Source organism: Heterocephalus glaber, unplaced genomic scaffold, assembly GCF_053883595.1.
Source record: "Heterocephalus glaber isolate CG9 unplaced genomic scaffold, H.glaber_assembly_v1.0 deba00001442, whole genome shotgun sequence".
NCBI lineage: Eukaryota > Metazoa > Chordata > Mammalia > Rodentia > Bathyergidae > Heterocephalus > Heterocephalus glaber.
In genome coordinates, this window is record NW_028258296.1 from 40352500 (window position 1) to 40377529 (window position 25030).

Consider the following 25030-nt stretch of genomic DNA (forward strand, 5'->3'; position numbering starts at 1 on the left):
GTCACATATTTCAATGCTTGCTGTTGTGCCTCCTACATCTGCCTTTCTGCAACTTCTGTCCTTCCAGCACTCAAAAATAAAATTGAAAGATGAGTGTTAATGAGTTTCAAATGCTTCATGAATGCAGTACTTCCTGCTGTCTGTCCTCCTTTATACACACAGTGCTTCTCATTACCAGGGGAACATGTTTTGCTTCCAACTAATTTCTCTATGTATAAACACTTGATCATTTTTTCTTAAATTTGGAATTTATTTGATCTGCAATCTTATTTTTTATTCATTCAGTTATATGTCTTTTTATTCTAAGTAATATATTTCTTTTTATGTATTTTTTTCAAAGTAATTTCAGTGCCAAAATTAGAGAAATTGAGTTTGTGTGATACAGTAAGTTCTTTAAAAGGAATGAGATACTGGCAGCTGTGTTAATCCAGAAGACTATCGCCTCACAGCGTGACATAATTTCCAGTTCAGCAATCAAAAGCTTGTTAAGATCATCAGAACTTGAGACTGAAATAATTTATTTTATTTGACATTGATAGATTGAAATTAAAATATAAATGAATTAGATATGTTATAGATAATTACTTTTCAAAACTCCACTTAACTTAGGTGTCAGACTTGGAGTACAAATTGTATTTCAAATATTATTATCTGACTTTCCATGACAAACAGATGGTCCTTACTCAGAAAAAGAAGAACCAAGCAATAACATTCTAAGAAATTTTCTCTTTTCTAAATATTTAGGATAGTATAAAGTCAGTTAAAAATATCTGTCTTAATTTTTTAATAAATGACTAGTGAATATTAAGTATTGTATTGCTCATACATAATGATGGCCCACACTGTGACAGGGTGCTTCAGGAGCTCCAATTGCCATTTGAGGTACAGGGTCTCAGACACACTTTAAGTAAAACAATCACTTGAGAAAGACTTCAAGCAAAAATTCCAGGGGTGATAATCTAGAATTTTGCTTCAAATTTTGCTTTAGAAAGGGATCCAGCAATGAATGAAAATGTTGAAAGTGACAAACAGGCCTGCAAAATTCAGAAAACTTATGCAATGTTTGCTAGGTATTATTCTGATCATGATAATGCCTCTGGTCTAAGAGGAACTTCCCTTCAATTGCCAAACCAGGAAAGAAGGGATTCATCCAAATTTTTAGGCTGAAAAAGTGTTGCCTGCATATATATACATTTTACTCTATGGGACAAGGGGGAAAGAAATATAGCAATTCCACATTGACCTAAGTATAGCTAAATTTGTAGCTTCTTTATTTTCTTATGGAAGATTCAATTTCTGTCATTTTTTTATACCTACTCTTTTTCCTACATTAGGATCATGTAACCATTACAACCAAACTTAGGTGGTTGATACCTGTGGAAAACTGTGAAGAATAGTACACTGTGAATAATAGTAAACATCACTACTGTTTTGCTCTAAGCTGCTGAATGCTGCCTCTGAGCTCTGGTTCCCTAGCTCTGGCCAGGTAGCCTGTTCTGAGAAGGAGCTGGAATGCCTCTCACAGCAAACCCATGTTCTAACAATTGCTAATTTATTTCAGGTTCTTCCTTGCACTGCTCCAGACTGCAGCAGTCATCACAGTCCTAAACATTAATGTATTTTAATCCCTGACTTGAGTCTTGTGTGGAAGTGAGGCCAATGCCTCAGTCATTTATTTAGGAAAAATAATAAAAACAGTCTTCTTTTAGTTTTCATGAACACCCAGCCCTGTTGATAAGGACTACTGCTTTCACTCTCAATGCATTTGATACTCACCCACTCTTCTATTTAGGAAAATCCTTCTTAATGTTCCTCAAATGTCCTATATCAGGAGAATTATAATACTTATTATATTTATATACTATAATAAATATCACAGTAGATTAGCAAATACCAGGCTGTTTCTTCTCTGGGTGCTAGCTCTCATTTCTCTTGGTTTTTCTCCATAGTTTTGAATTTCTAAGCAGGTCATTAAATAGTCATACTAAATGTAGTTTTTCTTTTATCTTATTTCAACTTCTACTATAAATATTTACAAATGAATATGATATAGGCATATATTAAATATTTTTCTCTTCAATATTCATTGTGGAATTCCAAAAATGCTTTTTCATGTTTTTTGATTTTCATTCCTAGTTATGAGAAGAAAATAATAGCTATGCCTTTTGGTTAAAAAAAAACACACAAAGAATATACATTCTGTTCTAGATAAGAGGATCATAAGAAACTTTATAATAACGTGCTGTCTATCACATTTTCCATATTAGGAATAAATTTGGTTTCCAGTGAACTCCAAAATAATTTCAATGTTTTAGTATACCATTAGAGTCATAGTTTCCTTTAGTCATAATATATGTTATTATTTTAAAAGAAAAACTCATCTTTTCATTATGTCATTGCTCACATTTCACAATGTTTCCTTGGTTATCTTCTCCCTTAGTTTTTATGTGAGATCTTGGAATTTTGTAAGATTCCTTCAGTGTCTATAAAGTTATTTAGGCTTTATATCAATTTTATCTGAATGTTTCATTTTGAGGGTCTATTACATATAATCTGAACAGAAGCAAAATATTTTAGCAATGCATAGATATTTCATATGATGAACACATAATTCCTGATAGAAATATAGAGAATATCACTAAATGCTTCCATGAACTACTAAGAAATGCAAGATAACAAAGATTAATATTATAACTCTTGGAGTATATGGAAAAGCATAAATAAATATTTCTTTAAGAGTAGTCCAGAATAAATTTCTCTTCAGGAAAAAATATTAACATATGGAAAATGGCATTATATTACATACATGTAGACTCCTCTTTCAGCTTCAAAAGAATTATAAGTGATATTTCTTAGTGAAGCAATTGAAAATTCTATTATTATGACCATAGATATGGATCATTCAACTGTGAGCAGCTAAATACTGTTCCTTGGAGAACACTGTCATCAGCTGGTACCATCGGGTTAGACAGCCAGACATCAGCCATTCACAAGATTAGCATAGTTGAGCCAATGTATATAAGAATTTAGGATTGTACTCAGTAATTTGTATCAACTGAGATGCACAAAAAATTCATACCAAATGGAGAGATGAATTTTTTACCTTCAGTACATAGTTCAAGGTTATTTACAGTTTCATAATGGCACAACCCAAGTAAAACAATAGCAGGCAGGCGAGAAAAAACAAAAGAATTAATCAAAAGCATTTTTATGCATGCAATGAAGTGCACTCACAGATGCATAAATGCTAAAAAATTCACATATGCTCATGTGGTACAATAGGATAGCACTTAAATATTCTTATTTGGCTAAGGAAGCAATAGATGGGATAATAGATGTTTGCTGTTTTTACATGAACAAGACTGTTAAGAGGTCTACAACAAGTGCATACTCACAGACTCACTGAATAACATGGTGCTACTGCAATAGTCCAAGTGGATTTATTATAGTGACCAAATTGTATTTGTGGAGGAAAGAGGTAAAATGAGTTTGCAGTTATGTAACTAGGAAATATAATGTTTTGTTAATTATGTTTCTGTTAATTATGTTTTGCTAAGAAGCTTCCTTTACTCAGTTCTACATAATTCTAATGGAAGGTTTGATTACATCTCCATGTTAGATTATTCCCAAATTCACAAAATAATTAAGGGCTAACCAATCACTAAATATGACATCTAATTTCCCTTGGCCTAGACAGAGAAAAGTAGTTCTGTTCTGAGCTAATATATTTTTTTCATTTTGTATAAGATATTTTGAGTTTGAACATCCTCATTTGCAAGTACTCTTGAATCCAGGTTCATCCATGTTTCATTGTGAAGCAAGAATCAGAGAAAACTAATTCCTATTCTTACAAATTTTCTTTATTGGTAAATGATAGTGGAGAAAATATTGTGTTTTTTAATAATTTTGTGTCAAATTTGATATGAAAGAATATTTTTTAAACTATTTTTAAAATTTTGTAAAATAATCCTGGAAAAAGACTTCTTTTCTTTTTATGAAGCATGGTCAGAAATGAAGTTGAGGCATCAAGTATTGGAACATAATGGTCTGGAGAGTTACAGTAATGTGAGCTGTTGAGAGCTGAATTTTCCCTGAATATTTTTCACAGTTATGTACATAGAGCCACAGGGCAGGTATTCTGAAATTGCTTTGGGAAAGGGATGTTTATGGAAGACAGAAACTCCAGGAAAGCTCTTCTGAAAAGCAGAACTTTGTTATTGGCAGTTTCTTCACACCATAGAGGCAAGGATTGTAGATCACTATTTCCAGGAAAAAAAAGGTAGATGTCAACAAACTGAGATCTCAGTTTTTAATCCCTGGAGAGTTACAATTTAGGGAAGAAGAGATTAGGAAAATTATAAATTTCTCAGTTCAGCTCAGTTCCAAATTGAATGTCAGTTGTTATCCGCCATGCAAACTATCAGGAAGAAGAAAGTATGAAGCATTCTAAAAAAGATATTGTTACCGAACTCTACAGTTTGTAAGGCATTTAGATTTTAAGTTCATAGGTATGAAAATGTAATTCAAAACTAGATTTTAGTAGGGAGAGTGGCATATGCTTGTAATCCCAGCAATTGGGAAGTTGAGGCTGAAGGACTGATTTGCCAACCTGGACTACCTGGAGAGGTCAAGACTAGCTTGGACCAAATAGTGAAATACTGCCTCAAAATATCACTGCCAATGACAAAAATCTAGGTTTGAAAAATTTTAAACAATTACTAATAATCTAAACATGGATCATGATCTAAACTTTAGAATTAGTATTCAATTGCTTAACGTAATTATAATTGATTTGCTTATTAAAATAGTGGGAAAATGGAGAAAAGAAAAATTAGGACTGGAGACTTTTAGCACCATGGTAACTTCACTTTTTTTGGGGGGGGGACCAGAGATCAAACTCTGAACCTTGCACTTGCGAGGCAGGCAGTGGAAGCACTCAGCTAAATCCCCAGCCAAGAGTAACTTCACTTTAAGGAGGGATAATACTAAAGAAAACATTTGTAATGTGATTGAATAAGCAATTCAATAGGGAAAATGACTTTCCCAAATTTCAGCATAGATATTATAGGCCCCCCAAAAATGCAAGCCAAACTTAAACAAAACTATGAAATTTTAACACATCTTTCTCAGTAAATGAAAAAAAAATTAATTGAAATCATGTACTGAAAAGAAAATGCATGGATAAAAGCTTGGCTCTCTTCTGAATGTACTTTATTTTCTTTGTAAAAACATTATGTCTATTTTCCAAAATTAATTATTTCAATAAATTTCCAAGAATTGAAATAACTTAGATGATATCCTGCACCCAAGAAAGAATTGTGCTTATAACAATTATTTTAAAAACTAATAGAATCATAAGAAATTAGAAATTCAAGATCAATCATGATTGGATATATTTAAAATAGAATTAATAAAAATACTAAATATCAAATATCAGGGATTGAAGTTAAATCTTTGCTTAGATAAATAAAGAATGTACTATAGATATTAAAAATTACATAATGAGTCATTGATTCAAGACTTAGAAGGATAAATGTAAATGCAGTAAAAATAGTTGAAATGAACCTACGCATTTGCAAACTAGAAAACTTATGTAAGAATCCACAAAGCTGTATTTTTCAAAAACGATTTATAGGGGCTGTGCAGTGGCGCTGGGACCCGGCGGCTGTGATCCCGTGGCTCCCCAAGGCCGAGCGAGCAAGGCGGCTTCGGACAAAGGAGCATTTAGGCTACGAGGAGCGCCGGCCCCACGGGCGCCTGGAGGCCCCGCGCGCGCGCGCGCGCCCACCCGCCCGCCCGCTAGGCCGGCGCTCCCCGCATGGACCACAGGACCGGTCTGCAGCATGGAGCTGTCCGGGCACTCCCAGGGCCGTGCGCCACCTCCGCCGCTCCTTCTGCAGCTTGCGCTGCTCGCCATTGTGGGAGGAGGAGGAGGAGGAGGTGGTGATGGGGTCACGGCGCTGCCCCCAGGCTGCAAGCAAGAAGGGCAGCCACGAGGGAGTGGCAGGGTGGAGGCGCCCCCCGAGGGCAATGTGGTGTGCAGCAGCCTGGCAGGTCTTGCCCCTGGACACGCTGCCCAACCACATGGTCACCCTCCAATTCGGTTTGCAACCAAAATTGTGGAAAGAATTAAGTCTGTGAAGCAATGTACTACTGTAATTATCAAGGTACCAAAACCTTAACTTTCCCACAGCAGACAGAAGCCGTAGTAGTAGCCCTTGAGTTCGTCCAGCACCCTCTGTCTCAGTGACTTCTTTACTGCCCGCCCCCCCCGGGCCGCTGGGCTCTACACCCTCCTCCAGCTTTTTGTTATTGACCTTCAGGGACTGGAGTCATGGCTGAGAGGGGGCAATGAATGCCAGCCACGCATCAGAAGGTGCCAGCCACGCATCAGAAGTTACCAGCCCCCCGACGAACACACCGGTTGCAGCGGGAGTCCATGGCACTCTTGTCACCACACACAGGTGCTCAGGCCTCAGTGTCCATCGGCCATTGGGCTCGGCTCTGAGGCACAGCTACAACTTCTGCTGTGATATTGAAGAAAAATTGTGAGAAGAGAAATCTTTGCCATATTTCTGATCTCAGCAAGAAAGATTTGTGCCTCTCATCATGCACAGCAGTGATGGTATCCATCAGTGTCTTGTAGATGTTCTTTCAAGGGATGCTACTGAGAATGTTCATTAATGAAATGTTGCTCCAAGAATGATGCAGGCAGAGTCAGCTAAAGAAGCCACAATGCAAACAGACTCATGGTCCCTAATTTTGAAGATATTTGAAGTCTTTATATTCTGAGATGGTTCCTTATGCAGTGATAATTGAACCAGGATGCTGATTTCTGTGACAACATCAGGATCTGAGAGTGAGGGGAGGACAAGGAGCTGTGCTGGCTCCTCTTGCACATCAGAGAGCCCCTGTGATGGAGGTGTGGAAGCCACACCAGCCCTGTGCACAGGATCTTGCTGTGTAGTTTGGGCTGGCCTTGAACACAGTATGTAGCTGAGGCTCACTTCAAATGCATATCCTCAGTCTCCCATTGCTGGGATTACAAGCATCCTCCACCACATCTGGAAGCAGTTAACAATTTGCTGGCAACACGTGAGCTGGTACTCTCTTCCTGATAAATGCTGCTGCTCTCAGATGGCCGCACAGTCATGAAGGGTTAAACAAGTTGTGCTCCAAAGGGGCCTGCCCTGTACAAGCTATCTTCTTCAGGTTCACCTCTTTGGAGATCCTGAAATCAAGATTTCAATAGCTCGATGTTGTTGGTATTGGGTTGACACTCACGTAGAAGAAATTTGTTATACAGCTTTCTAGAGTAGGCCCAAGGACAACATAGACACATAATTCTCAGATGCACTTCACAGTGCAAAACAGCAAAAAACTGGAGGAGCAGAGTGTCACCCCCCTCCAGTGCTGAGGAGATGAGCTGCGCAGGTGCCAGCAGCACCACTCTCCCCCACCCTGGTGGCTGCACTGAGACAGTATTTAGATCCACAGCCCAGAGGTGCAGGAGGTCATAAAGGACATTGTTCTGAGCTCCAGAAGATAGAGCAGAAGTGAGCAATAGAAAGAGGGCCTCTCTCTGGCTCCTTGATGAAAAGGGAAGCCCATTGGAAAAGTGAAGAAAATTTCTGCAATAAAGGCACACCAGACCACTGTAGTTGCACACTGAATCAGGCAGAATGGTGTGTGACTGCAGTCCCAGCACTCTGGACAGCTGAGGTAAGAAGATCACATGGTGGAATCCAGCTCGACCAATGTGGTGAGTTAGTGAGACCCTTAGTGGGTATCTGGAGTAAAATGTCTGAAGATATAGTTCACTGAGGAGATGCAGAGTACAAGCCCCAGTAATGCAAAAGTGAAAAACTAACAGATAGATGAGAAATAGAAAAAAATATTCATAGATACTTGGATAAAAATAATGAATGAAGTGACCACTGATTTATTTAGTATGAAGAAAAAATGGCTGTCACAGGTGGAGACAGAGGAGAGTCCCCACAGTCCCGGGCCTGACTCTCCCAAAGACGCAAAAGGTTGTGGAAGAATCAGATAGAGACTGAAAGTGTAGAAGCAAAGTTGTACTTTTATTCAGCAAGCATGCAACAGTACAGCTGCCTTCTCACAGAGAGATAGGCCAGGGTGACCGAAACAGAGCCACCATTGAAGGGGCGCTCAACATGCTGGTTTTATACTAGTTGGGGGCCTATCCTGCCTCTGGGCTGAGGGTGCCCCTACTTGATTGGTTAATGATTAACTTAGCTCATTACTATGGACAACAGGGAAGGGTCTTTTCAGGGGGCATTTACATCTTAGGGCCAAGGTTCTTTTTCCTTTTGATCTCAGCAAACCAAGCTTTGCAGGGAACAGCGTGAAGAGGAGGTGCAGCCTCAGCAGACTGTCAGCTTTTTATGGGTGGTTAAGCCTGTTCTGCCAGATATCTGAACTCCTTTGGGGAGGGGCTCATCTCTCCCCTCCTAGGGGTCTCTATCCCTACAGGGCTATAGGCTTTTCTATTACATGGAGACTCAGGTTATGGAACCCCCAAGACATGAGCTCACTTCCTTGGCAACATCTCCAAACAGAATTTGGAACCCTTGTTAATGGGTGTCACAATCTAGTAACAGCCATCTTCCAAGCTCACTTGGCCAGAGATGGTCAACAGTGAACATGCTGAGCTGCTTCTCCACATTGAGAGGCCATAGCCTCAGGACACCAGGTAGAGAAAGTATCTGTGAAAGATTAAGAAGATGGCTGACTCCATCTAGATGCCACAGGCCATGCTGCAGCAGCCGGATGACTGTCACAGACACCCCAGGGATGGTCTCCTAGGGAGTGACCACCAGTGACCTACCAAAATCAAGGTACCCCAGTGAAGTCTCCCTAAGCCCAAATACCAATGGAACAGAAACTGGGAAGAGCGTGGGGCAAGAATCACCAGGCCTAGAAACACCCAGTAGCTCTGAGCAGGCCTCCCCAGAGCAAGGCACAGAAAACCTAGAGAGTCAAAGTCCAGGGGGAGGAGACTGAAGTCACAGTCACTGGCCCCTGAGAGACACTGAGAAGCCTGGTGTACATCCATCCAGGCCTGGCTGCCACTGTTGGAAACAGCTTCACAAAAGATCCTTGCAGAATTCTGGCTGTGTGATCCCTGCAGGCAATCAGGCCACTCTCCTGGTCTTAGCCCTGCCTGCCTGTTTCCCTGGGCAGCCAATCTGTCTATGATCCCTTCTTCCCGGGCACCTCCACCACCCACACTTCTACCCCATTGGTCCTGATTTGGGGAAGAAACATCATGACAAAGTCTCTCAAGAGTTCCATCCACTTTGAGGGCCTGTGTGATAAAGATCAAGCTGTGTTGTGTTTGGACAATAAACAGCTTTTCACCACACACTAGGTACAGGAGGAAGGAGATCCGTATACTGTGTCACCTCCGTTGGAGTTAGAGGCCATTAGGCTTTCTGAGCTAAAGAAAGATTCTGAGCTCTTAATTCATTCATTGCCTTGTATACCAGAACATCCTAAAGTGCCTTTCCAGGAGAAGAGAAATCCAACCACTACAGAGCTACAGGCTGCTGGAGAAAGCTGTATTATGTGAATGGCCACACTTTTCAGGCCAAACGCTTCAGCAGGTGAGCTCACTGTGCCGTCTGCACAAACCGTGTAGGGGGACTTGGCTGCCAGGTATACAAGTGCACCACCTGTAAACTTTCAGTTCACAAGAAGTGCTACAAACTTGTCACAATTGAATGTGGGCAGCGCTCTTCACCATCAGAGCCCATGGTGCCAGTTGATCCATCATCCATGGCTTCAGATCCTGCACACTTAGTGATCCCACATAACCTTTCAACTCATGAGGCTTTAGAACAAGTTGATGAAGAGAATGAGGCAGGGAACACCAGGGAAGGTGGCAAAGCTTCATCTGGTCTAGGTCTTGAGGACTTTGATTTGCTCTGAGTGATTGGCAGAGGAAGTTATGAGAAAGTACTGTTAGTCCACAGAAAAAATCAAATCACATGTATGCAATGAAAGCAGTGAAAAAAGAGCATATCAATCATGATCAGATACAGAAAGAGAAGCACATTCTAGAGCAGGCATTCAATTGTCCTTTTCTAGTTGGACTGCATGCATGCCTCCAGACAGAAAGCAGACTGTTCCTTGTTGTAGACTATGTCAATGGGGGAGATCTATTGTTTCATGTGCAGCAACAAAGATGGCTTCTTGAAGAACATGTCACATTTTACTCTGCAGAAATCAGTTTAGCAGTCAACTACCTTCATTGGCAATGAATACTTTACAGAATTTTAAAATTAGAAAATGTATTACTGGACTCAGGAGGGCACATTAAACTCATCGATTTTTGCTTGTGTAAGGAAGGTTTACAGCCAGGATACATGACCCGCATTTTCTGTGGCACTCCTAATTTCATGGCTCCAGAACTTATAAGAAGAGAAGATTACAGTTTCAGTGTGGACTGGTGGAATCTTGGAGTTGTGATATATATCATGATGATCAGAGAGTCTCCATTCAATCTTGATGAGAGCTCTGATAACCCTTATGAAAACACAATCAAGCATGTCTTGCAAGTAATTTTGGAAAGAGACATTGTCATACCTTGTTTTCTGTCTGTACAAGCTCCAAGTGTCCTAGAGGGTTTTTTGAACAAGGACTCAAAAGAACGACTGGGTTGTCATCCTCACAGGGGCTTTGGTGTTATTCAGGAACATCCATTCTTTCAAAATGTGGACTGGGACATGATGGAGCAAAAGCAGGTAGTGCCTCCATTTAAACCAAATATCTCTGAGCCATTCACTTTGGACAACTTTGATTTTAAATTTACTAATGAACCTGTCCAGCTCACCTCAAATGATAATGACATCATGAGGGAGCTTGATGGATATGAATTTGCTGGTTTTGGGTATATCAATCATCTTATGATGTATGAAGAAGAAGGGGTCTAATCCCCATTTTTGAGCTATGCATTTTGCTTATGTTCCCATTTAATGCTTGGAAAATCTTGTTACCAGCCTAGATAGAATCAACCATTTCAGAGATGTCTGGAAGCTAATTTTAATTTATTGTTTTGAAGCTATATTTAGATATAATACTTGATTCTTATAGTCTATAGTAGAGAATATGGAAATTTTGTTCATAGATTAGATTTTTATGAACTGATTTAAATAACAATGAGGCAATTGCTTGTTAACCACAGTTGTACATACATTCCATTTGTTGAGTGGGACATAATGCTTAATATTTTTTTCTTTTTACTTATGATACAAGAAAACAATTTGTCTTTTCAGTAAAATATCTTACCTACACTAGTTTCTCTCCAACCATATATTGGAAATGGACCACCTTTTGGGGTCAGTTTATATACTCTTCAGGAAAATCCAAAATTTATCAACAATTGTGAATAAAAACACATATACTTGTATCTTTTTTTATATGAAGAAAATACAATATACGACTACAGGCTTTGGGAGGATAGTGCTTCTCATAAAGTGGGGCATCTGAAAGGGACTGGGGGATAATTTATTAAATGTTTATAAATTTTGAATTGTTCTAAATTTGGAACTGGAGCATTAACTAAAAGTAAATTAAAAACTAAGATTGTACCATTATAACTTATTTACATTTAAATGATGATGGTTACCTTTCACATTCTTGGCATAAAAATGATGCTAAAACAGAAGGATGATATATAGCATCCTAATTTTAGTTAATGATCTAATTTTGGATTCAGAATGATTTGGAATTTGTAAGCATTTAAGAAATTATCTTTTATAGGCCAGGGATTTAGTTCAGTGGTTCCAGCGCCTGCCTCACAAGTGCAAGGTCCCGAGTTCAATCCCGGTACCAAAAAACAAAACAAACAAACAAACAAAAAAAGAAATTATCTTTTAACCATTTTTAGATGCCCCATTTCATGAGAGGTATTACTTTTCCAAGGCTTATACTCATGCATTGTCTTTTCTTCATATAATTTAGTTTGAAACGAATGAAAACATCAAAGGAAAATGTTTATAGACATTCTCCTGTTCATTTCTGAGGCATGTATGTTTCTCTTAATGCAAGGAACTTGTTTTAAAACAAAAAGAAGTATTCACAACATAAACTTATAGAGAATTCTAACATGTCAGAAATATGTTTAGGATCTCACTTTTAACTGTTGCTCTTTTCCATAGGGAATTTCAGAGTGTAGAATAATCACCCAGGGTGTTTGTTCACCATGTTTATTACTGAGCCCACATTAGAACTCTTTTGGACTTTTGAACCTCATTTTGAGAAACATTTTCTTCAAGATATTCTTTTGTCCTCCATTTAAACAGTAGAAAGTGTGTTCGTGGTATAATATTTTAAGATGTTACAAGGAGAAATTTACAACTTTATGAACATTTTTGAATGAATTTTACATAAATGACTTCATTACATACCTTCCTTGTTGCCCTCAACCAAATCTTATCAGTTTTCTGCCAATGATATCCAAATGATGAACATTTTTCTTTGTTGAGGTTTTCACCATTATTCAGGGTGGTCTTTAGCTTTTCAATTTTTTTAAGTAATAAGATTAACTGTATATTTTATAGATAACTACATTACAAATATGTTTTCAACTATTTTTATAGTATTTAAATGTTATGTCAGTTCTTTTCATGTCATACAGAAATTGTCTCAAAATACTCTTTAGGGGAATAAGTCACTTTATAGTCAGAATGGTTGACTTTCTGGTGTTCTAAAAAAATTTATTTTGCATAATCCTCTAGTCAGATCATTTTATCCATATGCAGCTTGGGTTAAATTTCAAGTACTGTGTTCAGCACTGGTATATTTACTGTATACAATTGTTTTGTTTTGATTTCTGTCATGTAGAACACTGCCTTGGTCATCATAATGTAATCTGTGTTGTGTTCTTCTTTTTTCATGTTACAGCCTTTAAAAAATCATTTAATACAAATTCAAAACAAAAAGAAAAAAAAAGAAAAAAACTAAATCCTTAACTTATATTTTGACCTTAACATTTAGCAAGTACATACATTTGGAAACTTTTGATCATTATAAGGTCCATATTTTTACCATGTATGAAATCTTGATGTAAGTCAATTATCATTATTTAAAAAAATAGTAATGTAAAGAAAAGATTTGCATTCACTCTTTAATTAGTACCTATTTTCCTGTATATTTTTGCTTTTTTTTAGTTATTATACTTTTATTCACTCTCAACTTTTCAGTCATATTTATTTGAACAACAATCTAGAATAAATAATTTGTTTAAAAAATCTCAATTTTCCTAAATGGATTTATAAATATTCAGAACAATACATAAAAGCACTTACGGATAAAATATTGATATTATATGGATAGAAAGGTCAATAGATGCAAGGTCAAAGTCCAAAAATTGATTTTATTTCAATGATCAACAAAAAATGGGAAAAAACACTATAAGGTAATACATATCATTTACAATAGCATCAAAAACTCTAAAAAGCTTGAAATGATTTTTAAACTATATGTTTGTGCTGGGCATCTGATATCTACTGTGTTTAAATAATTACTCTTGTTACATTCTTACTCATTTTTGTGTGTGCTGTAGCTAATAAGTTGGGTTCATCACCTTTTTTTTAACTGTTATATAGTTAATATTTTATATTTAACAGCTTTATTAATCCTAGAGATTTCACCCCATTGAAGAGAGATGGGTATGTATAAGTGTGTACTTTGAGTTTTGTTTGTAAGGCTATCCCTAAAGAAGGCAAGGGATTTGAATCCAAAAATTTTATCAAACTTTTACAACTATTCTCTCTACTGTCTGAGTATAGAGGCAATGAGTACAAATCACTAAAATTATACTCTCTAAATTACTGAAATTTTGTTACAAATTATCAGTAGTGAGTTAGGTCATATAGGGACATCAGAAATTGCATTTAAATAGGACAATAGCTGTGGAGCACTACTTTGTGTTAACTACCTGGTAGTTTGTTAAAAACTAACTATTAGGCCCTAGCCCAATTTTTCCTGACTTTGAGAGTTGGGGAGGGTGACCAATCCTCAGACTGCCTAGAAAGGGGGAAAGCAAAGGCTAAAGAAAGAAAGACAACAGAGACTTTTGTAATTTCAAAGTACATGGGGCTGGGGATGTAGCTCAATGACAACTGTGCCTGCCTGGTGAGTGCAAGGTCCTGAGTTCCATTCCTGGTACCTAAAAAAAAAAAAAAGTGCTAGAGATGTAGCTCAGTACAAGAGGGCCTGAGTTCAATCCCTGGTACCACCACCAAAGTACTGGGGAACTGGGCAGTCAGTGCCTCAGAGTTGGCAAAGACACTCTGAGCTAGCCATTATTTATTGGGTAAACAGTAATTGGAGGAAGTATCAGGTGACTTAGGGAGCAGTGGTAATTTTATGTTGATGAGGATCTTATGCTGATGAGGAAGGTAAGGAGAGCATTCTTAACAATAGTAGGTAGGATGAAATAGCAGGCTAATAAAGAAATCATCCTTCTTCCATGTGAAACTTTTCTCTCTTTTTTTCACTAATTGGTTATGGAAGAATCAAGATGTTTTCAGCTGATGTACTGAGTGTTACAGTGTCACAGGGCCATTGAAGCCTCAACTTGTTACCAGAGGCAAAATGGAGTTATGTTTCCACATGCCATAACCAGCTTGTGGGGCAAAGTGACATTGGGCCTTAGACTGGTATAATAATACTTTAATGTGAAATGATTTTCCCCAAAAATTTATGTAGAAAGGCTTTCAACAAGAGTGTAAGATGACACATGAGAATCTGCATTTCTATCAAGTTTTTAAGGATACTGTTGCTAGCTGGAAGTACATGCTGGAGACACAATATAGACTCTAGAAAGTCAAATCTTTATCTACTTTGTCTCTTAATAATGTATGCATTATTTCTAACAGAAAGCTGTTACTTTTGTCTTTACAGATCTTCCTGAGTTTTGTGTTTTGTTTTATTTCCAAATCTTATCTCCCTCACAATTACTAAATGGGTCTGGTGTTACTGATTATAATAAAATTCTACCCTCATTTCAGATATAAGCACATTCAAACAAAACAAATTGCACTACCACTTATTTTAACAAAATATGGCACATTTTAATTTGAATCTTCTTAAAGAAGAATCAGTCTGAAAAGATGAGAAAGTTGCTAGATTTTTGTCAGACCCCCACCCAGGAAGAAGAGAAAAACTTCTAGGCACTGCAGTTACACATCCTGCAAGACACAAAATAACAGGAAGCCAAGGCCTGGGTTCAAGATAAACAGCCCACCCCACACAGCAACATCTGTGGCTCCAGATACCCCTGGAGACCACCAGACTTCTTCTGCCCAGAGTAAAAGACTTCCTCCACTCCAGAACAAAATTTCCCACTCCTCCTGGCACTATCCTTGCCCTACCCAAACTCCCCTACAAAGTTTCCCCTTGCCCAAGCTCCCAGGGTCAATGGCTTCATCACCTTTGACTAGCCTGCACCCAGGCTGGGAATAAAACTGCTTCATTTTTGCCTGTTCTGATGATCTCAGTCATGCCTCAGTTCACTCTAACACTTTTCAATAAATGTTTCTTTATATGCATCTTGTAAAATCATTCTTTAATGTTTACTTTTTTTACATGTGTCATTAAAAGAACTATTGTCCATTTAACAAACAGCATCTTTGCATTCCTTTCTACTTCCACTCCCCCAGCACACCTCTTTAGCTTTTTTTACTTCTGTTATTTTCATGTATTCAGTATTAAATTTAGATCCTCATCTTTAATCATGATTCTTGTTTTCTATAAAAATGGATTCATTACAAGTTGTTTTACTAAAAATTCTCTATGTGACTGAAATTTAATACGAGTATCTTCCCAAGTAACCCCAGCACATGTGTGTGAATTCTTGTGGATATGCATTGCTCCTCCCAATTTGTCCTACTATACTTACATCTGCCATATTTGTATGAGTTCTTTGGAGCCACTTTTCCAACTGATTTTAAAATAGATTTACAAAGACACAGTCCACATCTTCTCTGAGATTCTCTAAAACTCTCTGTCATCACTGAAAACAAAAACCAAAATATTGAAGAGTATTTTCATGATTATGCTGCTAACTTTGGGCACATTCTATAACTGGTTGAGTGACTTTCAAAATGCTTCCCAGCTGACTTTCTAAATATTTTCTCATCCTTGTAATTGGTGTTTTATATCTACCCCACATTGTGTTTCTAATCACAACTCTTCATTAAAGGTGTTTTTCTCGACTTTGTTGAAAAATATCCATTCCTAACAGCTCTTCTGTGCTATGAATTACAAACCCATTTTTATTTTTTTCTGACATCATCACCACAACAGAAATAGTCTAGATTTGATTCACTGAGGTTGTGCTTCCCCTTTATCCATAATGATTATGATTTTTCCTTTTCACCACGTTTCTTTAACATTTTCAATGGCCTTATTAACATAAAATAATATTTGCATAAGAAAAAACTTTAAAAGGATACTGGTAGATACTTTTGTTATTTGTTCTAATGTGGAATTATCTCTACATACCAGAATATAACACAACTCTTCAATACTTATTCTCTATTTATAGTTTAAAAATTATATTCAAATTTTAAAATTTTCTTCAAGATATTTGATGCTTCCTTTTTATATTTCCATGTCTAATATACACTTCTATGTATGATTTCTATATATATATCTACATGTTTAACTTTTGAATATCTATCCAGAAATAAAGATAACAAATTTAATACCTTTTTGTATTTTAATGAAATTAGTGATTTAACTTTGACAGTATTTTTAACTTGTTCACATATATTGCAATTGCTATTATATTTGAAATATTTTCTGCTGACTTGGTTTTTATTCATATTTATTCAGCATTCCCCACTCACCAAACCAAGACCAAGATTATACAGATTCCCACCACCAAAGGCACATAAATATTCCCAGGTCCAAAGTGTGATGTTTGTTTCTCTGAGGGGCCATGCTTCACTCTTGAGTGTACACTAGAACCTCTGCCTAATAACCTTCTTGAGCCTCTTATTGATGCATTTTGAAATTGTTTGCAGCAATGAAGGTCAATGAACATCTGAAAATTCTATGTTTAGGGTGGGTTAAGTTTATCATATCATTTTATGGAACCTCTTAGACTCAGTTTAGTGACACTAATGGCATAGAAAACATATAACTCTTGACTTGTTATCTTTTAAATGTGCCGTGTTTGTGGTCTCACAACATGGAGGGCTGAAGTCTTGAACCAAAGGAAGAAGTTAGGAGAATTTTATTAGAATTCAGGAGAAGAATAGTCCTGGTTTGCAGAAAGCATCCCAATAAGGTAGCCACTGAACCCGTTGTCAGGGTTAATTTATATAGCAAAACCACAGCATAGGTGAGATTGCAATCAACTTCATGATTGCTTAGCTAATATTTACCCAATAGGGAAACAATTCAGGTATCAAGGGTACAAGGAAACAACAAATGGATTTTTGAGAAGGGAGAGGAGTATAGGTCTGGGTTTTCTGGTCACCCACTTATGTGCCTGATACCTATGTGGGCCCACTAGATAATCTCAAATGCTGGTTATCTCTAGGAAAGCACGCAAGCCTTGCTATTGCCTTTCCACCATTAGAGTTGGCTCTCTTCAGTTTTTCCCGAAGCCACAAAACTGATGCTGTTGTGGCAGACTTGTGATTTATACTATTACAGCTCTTAGCAGGATCAGGCCAAGAAGAATCGAGAACAGAATCAGAGTTTGGAGGCAAGTGTACAGTTTTATTACTCTGGCAGACTGATTGGGGATTTCTTCACAAAGCTATCAGCCTGGAGCTGACAGTAAACAGGTTTATATGGATCAAGGGAAGAGGGATGCAGATACAGAAGCAAGGCACTTAACATTGGTTCATTGGTTGAGAAAGTTACAGTTTACATGATTGGATAAAAAAAGTACACAGGAATTCATCTCATTTACATATGACAGGAAAGTAGGGATGACATCATCTTGTGGATACAGACATTTATTTAGAACAAAAGATAGTGAAGGAGGACATGTTTTAGGTGTGGGACTGGGTATGAGCTGGGAGTGGCTCTTTGTCAGTCAGCTAGCCACAGGAGAAACCTTTTTTGCTCAGAAATCATTTTTCCAGTTCAATGTCTTTATTTTTGTGCTGATTTTCTTGAGGATCCAATCTCTCTCTGACTATATATTAATTTCTATCAAATTTAGTTATCTATAATACTGAGAAGGTATAGTTGTAAATCTAGTACTCTTGTCTTCCATCAAGCTTGTCAAATTTGCATAATATATAATGAGTTCAAACAATGGTCCATGAATAATAGCATGCATTTTAGTGATATTGGAGGTTTTTGTCATTCTGCAATCCTTTTATTTCCTTTTATGTAAGCTGAGAATCAGTTACTAGAGATAAGGTTATTAGATCTTTACTTATTTTATACTATTACCTAGAAATTTTTAAAAAGAAAAATGTTTATTAACTTGCCTCTTGAGAAAAATGACACATTATTTTCATTAACTAGTTGACACAGATTTTCTTGTGATAAATGATGTTCTTATTCAGTAAATGAATAATAATAAATATACCCACTTGTATCTAATATTTATTTGGTATTTATCAAGACTTTAGATTTGATTTCTTATGACTCTAATTTAGACTGAGTTTTAGTCAGGTAAACTAATTTATTTATTTTTTTCAAGAAGCAAATCAGCAAAATAAGTACCTCAGAAATTTAAAATACTTACCTCATGCTCAATAATATAAAAGAGTCATCAGTGGTCACACACTTTTAGAAGATGAGAATTTTAGAATTATTTTGGATGAAATCTTAGTGATATGAAATGAATATGTAGTTCTCTTTAATGTATTTTGTATAGAAGTATTTTACATATCACATTTTGTGAAAAGTCATAATAATTGAAAATTATAAAATAATGTAACTGTTATGGCTTGTATCTAGATGTCTCCCCAAAACCTCATGCAGTCTCAGGTGTGTCTTTTCAGAGGTGGATGGATCTAGGGTTTGTGCTGCTGGAATCAAGAATGTGATGCCAGTGACATAGGGGAAATAAAATAACTTCCAGCCTGATAGATGTCAGACATGCCAAGTTAATGCTCCTCAAAACTGAAGAATGAATTCTAAGGAATAACAGAGGTTGAGAATAGGAAAATTTTCATTGAGAGAGATAACTCCTGAGAGACAGGAGAGGACCTGAAAATGAAATGTCATGAGCCCACTTCTCAAAGGAAGTTTTATAGAGCAAAATCAAGAGGGACCCACAATGTGGGTCAAAACTATGATCAACCAATAAAATTACAAGTACAGCTGGTTAGGTAATAATCCAATGGGGAACCGGGTCATGTACCAAGTATACAAGGAAGAAAAACAAAGACCTTCTTTAAGGAGGGATAGATCAAGGGGTCTTGGTCACCCACTGGGTGATTGATGTCTAGCTAGTCTTTATTGAACAAGATGATGCCAATTCTTTTATCCCCTGTAGGGGAAGTATGTAGGCTTGGTCATTCTGTCTTTATCTGGAGGCCTGGCCTTCAACAGATGCACCTCCAGCCACACTTGTAATGTGTTCTCATCATCTGCACTGACTCTTCCAAGGGTCAATAATATTGCATGTAATATTTCTACCTAACTTGAGCTATCTGTAATACTAGGATTTATTCACAGTCCAATACTAAGCTTAAAGATATGAGGAAGCCTGAGTAAATTATAAGGGACAGAATGAGCTGTGGTCATGTTTGTCTCTTGCTTATTTTTGCTGTCTTCTGGCTGCCATGAACTCTTTCTCCTTTGTGATGATCCTCTACCATGCTACCCTGCTGTGGAGCCACCCAACTATGAATTGAAACCTCTAAAAACTGTGAGCTAAATAAACCTTTCCTCCCTTAACTTGTGGGTATCAGGTATTTTGTCCAGCAATGAGAAAAGTAACTAATATAATAACCAGTGAATGCAAAGAGATGAATTTATAAACAGAATAAGCCAAGTTTTCAATATGATCTTATAAATTAAGTTGCCATTTTTAAGGGAAATATATTATAAAACACAATAGAATGTATCTCTTCAAAAATATATATTGTGAATAGACAACTTAACAAAGTGACATACTGCTGTTAAATACCTATAAATGAGAGAAGGTCACAGCTGCATAAAAACAGAACCTTTAAAACTAAATATTGTGCTTTAATTGAATTGCCTGCTGAGCCAAACAAAAATCAAGTCTCACCCAGAATCAAATTCTGGCTGTCATGCACTTTAAGTAAAAGCAAGCAAATGCCTCTCCATGCTTCCAAAGGGTGTTATGGCTTTCACACGGTTTTGGAAAGCTTTTCAACAGGCTTTTTTATAATTGCATTTAGCCCCAGGTTAAAAGAAATCTCTAATCACAGTGTATTTTATTATTCCCTCAGGTACTTCCCTACCTGTGTTACACAGGAGACCACTGTGACTCACAAGAGGAGCCCTCTTTGTAAAATTCAAACTAATTTTAACAAAGTTCATCAAAGCTTTAAACTATTGAATTTCTGAAGTAATGAAACTGCCTTTTAAGAACTTTTCCAATTAATGCTTGTTTGTTCATGGAGACCTATAGCCTAACTGCCAAGTAAATTCTGTGATATATATATATATATATATATATATATATATATATATATATATAAATCTTATATCAAAGATTATATACATATATAATAGATCAGTTAAATAAATTTACAAGTATAATACATTATAAATGATTCTAGTCAGACATTTTATATCAAATATATAATTACAAGAGAATGTAAAATGTGTTATGTATTTATAATAGTGTAAATAATAGTTTAAAAGAACACCTTTATTTCATCTCAACCTTACAAAGTAATAGACTATATTTTTAGAATCTTATTTGTTATCTTTCCTATCAAATATATATTCTCTACCATAGTATCAATCTGAATGTTAATGGTGCTTTTCTTTGTGTCTGTCATGTCTGTATTAACTCCAAAATATTATTATGGTTTTCTTTCATTTTTGAAGTTATAAAAATGACATGTAGCCAACTGTTGATGAATGTTCATATAATTCAGATTTCATTATATCTTTACTGTTAATGAATAGTTGAATTGGTTCTTTTTTTTTTTTTTTTTGGTTCTTGTTTTTTAAGAGTTAATAACCACTACAAATATTATTGTATATGTCTCCTTGCTCTCATGTTCTAATAGGTTATATGCAGATCCATTCAGGACAGGAAAACAAAATAAAGACTCAGTGAAATTGTTCATCACAATAATAAAATTTTGTTAAGAAAGAATTCCAAGAGTGGATATCCTGGTAGTGAATTCAGATACTTGATTTGAGACTGCTTTTGTTATTTTTAAATAAATAAGATGTTCTTTAAAGAATTTCATTATTATTATTATTATTATTATTATTTTGGTACCGGGGATCTAACTCAGGTCCTTGCGATCTTCATTGTTTTTATTAAAAATTCTTCTGTTACCATTTAACTATGTGGTTATCTTGGAAAACAACACTGATGAATATTCTTCCATGGAACTTAAATTGTTCATGAAGCCACTTTCTGCTGGAGGGTTGGTTACAATGCAACCCATAGAATTTAAAACAAATCTTGTTATTATTAGTAAAAACATATGTATATATACATATAGATAGATAATTATGAAAAGTGACTAGAAATACATGAACAAAATTAATTTTAAATTATTTTCTATAATATATATATGGAGAGAGAGAGATTGGTAAAAAATTGTGTACATATTGCAGCAGTTCACCACACTAATAAATGTCGGGAAGCTAAGGGCCACCACTTTGAGTCCCTTTCATAATTATAGAGGTTAAGGTAACATATTAACCTCATGATGCCTCCAAATATTTAGTATTAAAATATGTATACAATTTTTTTTCCTGGTGTATACATTATTGGGTGGAATATATATATATATATATTAGATATATAATATATGTATTAGATGTTTTTATATATATTAGAAAATATTGAAAGCTATAATAGCACAAAAGAAAAGATTGAGAACTTAGAAAACAGAATATTTGACAGAAATTTAAAAATAGACCAAATGAAATTTATAGATCAAAGTGCCAATGTCCAAATAATATGAATATTGGAACAATCAAGAAAAAAGTTTCACTATGTTGGAAATTAAAAATCATTTACAAAATTTCAGTTAACTGAAGAGCATAAGTATCCAAATAAAAATTATTCACAAGATGTTTATAGTATAATTTTTAGAAATTTGTGATAAGAAGACTTAAAACAAGGAAAATCTTAGAGGATAAAGGTCACATTAAATTGGTTAAGGAGCAGAATGTAATTAATTTCTTTGAAACAACATTGGAGCCAGCCTGGAAGCAAAGGAACAAAACAAGCAAAAAACAATGATATAATTATTTTAAAATTAAATTTTAATATGCATAATAATCAGATATGATCCAAATATAACACATTTATATGGCCAAAGCTCTCATAGCCTCTTTCACTGCCTACTACTAAACAAATACTCATAGAAATAACCCAGAATAAAATAAATAGAAGTCATGTAAAAATGCACATATAAATCACATACATACATGCACACACACATGCACACTCACCCACAGGAAATATGCTATAAAATCATAAGCACTTAGTCTTTAGAACAGAATGGACGATACCTCCAAGAACACAAATATCTCCTCTAAAAATAATAGATCCCAGATGTACTTGGATTTAGTAAGGAGAGATTTAAAATTTTGAAGGACAGTTTGTGAATGAATGAGATAAATAGAAATTAAACACAATGGAGAAATTACTCCTGGGATAACAAAATTATACAAGGTTGTGCATATAGTTAATAGCCATTGTATGAGACAAATATGAATAAAATCACATAGTCGTCATTATATAAATACAATGATTGTGAAACTTGAAATAATAATAAAACAAGGTTGAATAGATTATGAAAGAAATGAGCCTGTGTGCTCCAGGGAGGTGCTTATGGAGAACTTTAGAGAGAAGATAAACTATTGCTTTCCATAGGAAGAAAATAATAAATATATAAAATTCAAAACCTTATAAATTGCAGTACAAGCATATTATCTAGAAACAAGGAAATAGATAGTAAAATAAACACCAAAGGAAAACAAATGAAGAAAACAGTTTCTGTGAACCAGAAATGTAAAGGATATTAAAAAGTAAAAAGCAAGGAAATTTTTTATTATATTTTATGAGGTTTTCATAGGAATATCTTTTTAAACTATATTTATATTACTCTAATAAAAATGAAAAGTAAATTATACATATTTTAAACTGTGGCACACACACAGTAATAGTTAAATTCATGGCCCTACACCCACACATTTACTATTGTCTTTATCTTTCATATTCTTGATTATCTGTCCATAAAAGGGGTAATATTATATACCATACAAGTGTGTTATGCAAATTAAAGGATATAAGGTCTCTAGAATTTCTAAAACATAGCCTCAAGGGCATATTATGAGCACTAAACTAATGTGAAATCTGCCATTTTAATTGATGATGGAACCAGATTATAGAAAGGTTAAGTGATATGCCCAAGTACACAGGAGGAGGAATGATAATTCAGATCAAAGCTCCCACTGAAAGCATGACCTTCATTGTGTTACATGTTGCCTGGCCTACTTTATTTTTTTTTTTATTAAGGAGCACCTTCTATACCACATATTTGTATCTGGTGAGAAAATTTTTTAAAAGACAAAATATTTCAATGGCAACTCTTCAATTATGTTTGTAATATTGAAATCATTTTAATATTAAGAAAGTACAGAGCTACACATAAATTTATAATGATTTATTCACCATATCTATTTTTTCTTTGCATTTCATTTTTTTTTTTTACTTTCTACATTAAAAAATACAGAGTCAAAATTTACTATCTCTTACTTGTATCTATAAGTGTACAAGGAATAAAAGTAGAGTATTTTGGAGTAGTATCCAGATGACATTCATAAATGATGACATTCATCATTAACTCAAATTTTTTTTTCTAGTTTCTGACTATACATGTGTGATATATAGCTTCAAGTTACACTCAGAATTCAACAAGGCAGAAAAGTTTATGACATTGAAGAATACATTACAATCATGAATGTATTAAAAAAGGAAAATTATAAAACAAAATGAACTCTGAAGTCAAAATAGAATTATATTATTTGCTATTTTCAAATCTAGTATTTCCATTACTGGAGTGAGATTTGGGGGATTATGGATGTAATATTAAACTCAAGTGATTTTTCATTAGAGTTGATCAATCCATGTTATCATACATGTATCAGAAAAATAAACATAGATTTTGGTAGGAAAACACATAGCTTAAAAAACATCTTAAGCACAGAGTAACTGGAAGGTAGTGTCTTCTTAACTGTAAAAAATATGTAGTATATTATATGGGGATTATTTGAAATTTGGGTGAATTTTATACATGTTTTCAATGAAAAACACCGATGGTGCCAGGTGTTCCTTAGAAAGGACTTATATTTAATATATGCAGTGTTAGAAATAATGAGAACATACGGCTTGTTTTCTATACTTCTTGTGATTAGAATATAGTACAGTACAGTTTAAAGATGCACTCTCATTAATGGTTTTAAATTTCAGTCATGAATTCATTACACAAATATTTGTAACAGACATAAATCAAATAAATTTCACTTCTTTTCTGCTCCAAGAATAGGCCTCTTCCTTCATTGTCCTTAAATCTTGTAGGGAGAAACAGATAATAAAATGAGAAATTACTAAAATATATAGAATATACAACAATAATACATAACTTGAAGAAAAAAATCAAATTAGGAAAATGAGTACAGGATGAGTGAAGTGATTTTAAATAGGATGATCAGATTGAGGGTTAAATTGTGTTCAACAAAGAGATATGTTGATTTCCTAACCCCCAGCACCTCAAACATGACATCATTTGAAAATAGGGTTATTGTAGATATTATTAGTTAAAATGAAGCAATAGAAGAATAATGTTCT